Here is a 6,022-nt window from a genome sequence, read left to right as displayed (position 1 = left end):
TAATTAAAATATATGTTATTTATTTCAATTTATTATCATGATAATATTTGAGTCATTATTTACCAAAATTGTTTTTCATTTTCTTGGTTGATCTTAAATATTTTTATTTCTAAATTTCATATTTTTATTCATTGTGTATTTTTTAATATCAAATCTAATATTTTTATTAATATTTTCTTACAATTTATTGTTTATTAGCTATATGGTCACTATTAATTATATGGTTGTGAATATTTTTTTAATTTATTAAAAAAATATAATTTCATTCATTTCTTTTTTATTTCAGCTATTTCTGTATTTCATAATTTATTCGCTGTAAAAGTCATATATGCTATAAAAAATTTATTTTTATTAATTGTTCTTTTATTCGGTAAAATTATTTTTCTCCTATAATACATTATTTATATTCTTGGAATTTTTTTTATAAACTATAAGACATTATTATTCGTTATTATATAGGGGTGTTCATGGATCGGATCCGATCTGCATATCCGCGGTGTTTATCCGAATTCGATCCGCAAGGCTTTCGGATCGGATCGGATCAGATCCGCACACTAATCGGATCAGATTGCGGATTTTGTATTGGTATGCGCATATCCGATCCGCATATCCGCGTATCCGCAAAAATAAAGAAATAAATAAGTAAATATTCTTTTTATGTTTTATTTCAACTAATAATTATCATATATGTTGTATTATTTTAATTTATTATTTAAGAAAAGTATGTTTAATATTATTTAAGAGTAAATATATTTAAAAGAATAGAAAAATAAATTTTATTGATATGTTTTTAATAAAAATAACTTTTTAAAAATATTTTTGTATTTTGCGGATATATCCGATATCCGATCCGATCCGATTCGCAAATGTGTGGATCGGATCGGATATCGGATCCAACCTTAAAAACTGCGGATATTGAATCCGATTCGATCTGATTTACATTCACCCCTATTAATATTATACTCTATATCTTCCATTTTTTATTTTGTTCCTATTTATTTAAATTTTTATAATTTTATTATAAATTTTTTTATTTTTATCCTATACAAGTTAATTTATTATAACTTTTTACGTGTTGAGTCTTTTTAATATTTAAATTATATTTTTTACATGATTAATTAATTTTATTTCTGATTTGAGAGACTGAGTGATAAAATAACATCGATAAAAATTGTTGTGTGACATTTTTGTGTTTGTCTTTTTGGCTTACCTCCCTTTTTGTCTGAATCATAAATAATTATATACAATGGTACTTTGCATAAGAAATAAGTATAAATGATATCATGTCTTTGCTTAGTAAATTTTTTATTATCTATCTTAAAATAGAAAAAAATATTATAAATTATTTTAGATTAATTGTGGACATCGGTAGAATTTTGAAAAAAATTATAATTTGTGATGATTATTTCATTTATTCTAATATATTAATTATTTTACTCGAATGTTATTTTAAATTTGTGTTGAATTCAAATATTTTAACAAACGACATTTAAAAGGATGTAACCCTTCTTAATTAAAGAATGGATAAATTTATATATTTATTACAATAACTAACATCTTTAGACTAATAAGATAAATAAATAAATTGAAGAATTAATAAACAAAAATTAACATTTTAGAAGAGTTTGAAGATAATATACTTAAATATTGGATAAATTTTTATTATATTTGTTTCTATTATTTTATATTTCACTATTTTTTGTTTGAAGTTTTATAATATTATTCCTTTATATCTTAATATTTTAAAAAGGTTTTTGGGCTAATATATTTATTTTTTGAGTCTAGCAATCATTTTTTTATAGAAACTGATATAAAATTAAACATAAGTTAATTCTAAATTAAAAAGTTACGCTGATTAATACGAGTATCACCGTATTTGATTTAATTTAATTTATTTACACATCAATAAATTTGATTGAAAATAAATAACATATAAAACTAAAAAATAATTAAAAAAATCAAATGTTCGTAATTATTTTAAAATAGATAATGAAGTAAGTTTTAAATATTACTTTATTTGAGTTGTTAATAATTATAAATAAATATATTAAAATACACACTGAAATAAATTTTATGGTATTAAATTTATTTAAATTCTTAATATAATCTTATAAATAATGATTTTGTACAAGAAGATTATTAATAAAATTTTATAATCTCCATGTTTGTACCATTTTGATTCATTTTTTTCTAATTTTATTCTACTTTGTAAAAGAAAATTAGACTTATTTTTTTTGTAATTATTTAAAAAGGATAATAAAATGGCTTATATGATCTTCTAATATTGTAGTATTTTTTATTTTTTACTCAATTGATAAAATATGATTGTTGTTATACTCATATAAAATGCTGTGATATAGTATTAAAAAAAATTAGACGATATTTGTAAACCCCGTAAAATTAGTAAATAATTAGTCAATGAATCGAATTTTAACTAGGAAAATAAAAAATGTAGATCTAATATTAAAATAGAATATATCTCTTCAAAACGAGAATTTTGACACTAATTTCGAAAAATTTGGTCTAAAATTTGGCTAAACGGGCCGAATCGGTTGAACCGAACCCAAACCGAGCCCGTAAGCCCAACCGAGCCCTTATTAATGAGACAATCAGCGTCTCCTTCTTCTCCAACTTAACATATCCACGCTGCAACTTGAAGAGAGGAAAGGGAGAGCTTTCCAAACCCTAGCCCCTTTAATCAAACTACCATAACTTTTCGTTCCGAGTTTCGATCGCTGCACCATTTGCGGCTATGCGTTCACCGCGTCGAACTCTACAATTCTATCGGATCAATTTTGCTAGTAATCTTCTCCCTCAATCCAGTTTCTCTACCCCTTAATTATCAAAAATTGTGGGTGCTCAAGTTGAAGAATTTGTTGATTTTGGTTCTCTAGGTTTGAATTAGCTTGCGGAATTCGACTCTCTTGATCTGTGGGTATGGTGAGGTCTCTAAACCTAGCTAATTTTTTGTTTTCAATATGTAGAACTCTGAATTTTAAGTATGTAAGTATGATATATGAAAATAGGTGTATAAATAAACATATTGGAACTTGAATTGTGGACATTGGAGGTTTGGTGAAGAATCGGTGCCAAGTCTTGGTGATTTTGGAATTGTGGGGCTGTGTTTGGCTTCGGATAATACATGAAAAAGCAGTCAAGGTATGGTTTAGATTTCGCGTATTTAATATATAATGTCGTGTGAAAACTTAGGGTAGAGACCCATAGGATAGGTTGAAATGTATGTGCATAATTATTGCTTAGTGTTTTTGAAAAGAAGTAAGTTTTGGTATTGGTGCTTGTTGATCAAATGATAAATGATGAATTTGATGATTGATCACTTGAGGATAGGGATATATATTAGTCTTGAATTGGTGAATTATAATTTTATTGGTGTATGTTGGAAGTGTATGTATGATATTGTTGACTTGGGGATTTGATATATTATGGAGATTGAGTGGTGTTTACTTGGATGTGTTGGTATTGTTATAATAAATAATGTTGTAATAATGGTTGAAGAATTTCAGGATGATGATAATGTGTATTTGGAATGATATATTAGTTGTGCGCAAAACTTGTAAAGTTGGATTGAATTGAGGTGTTATTGAGCTAAGGAAATGCAATGGTTGCAAGAATTGTTGTGTTATGGTGAAAGGTAATTTGTATTGATGATTATGGTTTGTTGAACTGAATGAGAATGAGTTTTAAAAAGGAAATGTGATTTTTTTGGGTAAAAATGGGGTTTGGCATATTTTGGTAAACTTTGATTTTTAATGAATTTCGGTAGTCCATAACTTGCTCCTCAAATTTTGGATGGAAATGAGGTTTGTTTTAAATTAAAGAAGGTTTTAAAAGCTTGAAAATGATATAACGTTTGCGGAAAATCGAATTTTGTAGAGGAAGTTATGGACGCTGAAAATTCGGTACGAAAAACTGAAATTTTGAATGTTGCAGCAGAACCAGATTTTCTGATGTGTGCCCACGCACACATCTGTGCGCACGCACACCTGGTATTTTTCATTAAGTGTGCGTACGCACACCCTTGTGCGCACGCACACACTAGGATAGGCCTTCTGTTGGTAGCGCTAGCACAGGTGAGGCGCATGCACACTTAGTGATGTGTGCGCACGCATACATCCGTGCGCACGCACACATTCTGCTTCCTTTCTGGGTTGTGCGCGCGCACACACCCTGTTTTTCAGCACCTGTATTTTGCTGTTCTAAACATGGTTTTGAACCCCTAAATCCCTATTTTTGCCCTGTTAACCTTAGATTCTACTAGCAAGCTTAATAATTAGCAGAAGTTAGGATTTTAGGGTAACTTGGGAATGAAGAAAGAGGTAAATATGATAAGTTATGTGAAAGGGAAGTAGTTATGGAATGAAGTAATGATGCCATGGCTTGATAAATGACTAAAGAATGATTATGAATATTAAATGGATTATGAATGATGATATTTGAGATACGAGTTTCCCTGGGTAACAGAATCGTGGCTCGCCACCACGTGTTCCAGGTTAAATCTCGATACTCTGTTGACCCTATGTCGTAAGGGTGACCGGGCACGTATAAATTCTCGGGTATGGATAGCCCCCATTGAGTGATTTATGAATGAATGTTTGAATGATAAATGAATGTGAAATCTATGCATACACTCATGGGGATGCGCGACGGGGGACAGTCTAAGGTTTTCGGACTTGTTGGGTTGGCTGGATAACCGACAGATGAGCCTCATCAGCCATAGGACAGGCATACATCATGTGCATTTGTTTGTTTGATTGCTATGCATTATCTGGGATTGCCTAACTGAATATATGTATTCTGCTACCTGTTATAATTGCTACTTGCACTATCTGTTTCTTACTTGTGCGTGAACTTGTTTGGTTGCTTGTCTCTGCTAAATTGTGGATGGCGGAGGAACGAAGGAAGGGTGAATTAGTTAGGCGTTAGAGGTTAGGTTTTAAGGCAAATAAGTATAGGGTACTTAGATTACCTATCCCTTTTTATGGCTTCTGTTTAGAGATTAAGTTACATAACTGTATGTTGGAGTTCTAGAATTGCCTATGGCATTCCCAGGACCTTATTTATTATACGCGTGGCACCTTTACCATGCTGAGAACTTCCGGTTCTCACCCCATACTGTGTTATTATTTTCAGATGCAGGTCGAGAGGCTCCTCGCTAAGCGTCTGGGTTCTGGAAGCGGAATAGTCCTGGGTGTATTTTGGGCTTTATGTTTGTATATATATAACTTATGTACTTAGCTTGCTCTCCAAGATACTTGATTATTTTGTTCCTCATAGAGGTTACAGGAGGGCTAGGGTCCTTTTTCTGTATTTTGGGTATTTGGGATACTTATGTATGTATATGTATATATTCTCTGGCCAGCCTTGGCTTTGCAAGCTGAGTCAGGGGCTAGTTTCACTGTATTCTTGACTCTCTTTTTGCTCTTTCGTTTATTCATGTCTTTAACTTTTAGATTTCTTAGCTCGCAAGTAATTCTATTCTTTGAGTGTTGCGCTTTTTATTTTGCGATACATTGCTTTACCCGTTTTTCAAGGCTCTTAGTATATTTTATCCTTTGTTATGTATTATTATATATTTTATTTTAGAAGTCGTAATACCACACTACCTCTGTTTTACATCCTAGGTGTAAAGTTTTGTGTGGTAGGGTGCTACAATATTAGTACAAATTATAACTCTTACATTAATATATTAATTGAATAACAATTTATTAGTGATTGTATAACAAAATTATTTTAGAGTATGCGGCATAAATTAATTAAAGAGAGTATATCATTTTATTTTGCTCTTAAAATATTTAATAATGACCCTAATATTAATTAATTTTTACCATCTTTGTTTTATATTGAAATTATCTGTTATAAAATATATAATTTAATAATTATGTTATTTTTTCAAATTTAATAATGTAAAATATTATTGGAACTTTTTAATTATCAGTTTGGTAAAAATTTTTAATTATCAAAAATAACTTATCAAATTTAACTTTTGAAAAGTATCTTTTTA

At 29.4% G+C, this 6,022-nt stretch overlaps 1 long non-coding RNA gene across 1 annotated transcript; it reads left to right on the top strand.

The window, feature by feature from the left end:
* Window positions 1-2,627: 2,627 nt before the first annotated feature.
* On the top strand, window positions 2,628-5,474 carry LOC112727142 (uncharacterized). The gene is made up of 4 exons (XR_011868412.1): window positions 2,628-2,801; window positions 2,895-2,940; window positions 3,027-3,159; window positions 5,152-5,474. It is a non-coding gene; the product is annotated as an uncharacterized lncRNA (long non-coding RNA).
* The last annotated feature ends 548 nt before the right edge of the window (window positions 5,475-6,022 follow it).

This window comes from Arachis hypogaea, chromosome 12 (genome assembly GCF_003086295.3).
Source record: "Arachis hypogaea cultivar Tifrunner chromosome 12, arahy.Tifrunner.gnm2.J5K5, whole genome shotgun sequence".
Taxonomy (NCBI): Eukaryota; Viridiplantae; Streptophyta; class Magnoliopsida; order Fabales; family Fabaceae; genus Arachis; species Arachis hypogaea.
This window is presented reverse-complemented; position numbering and strand designations above follow the sequence as displayed.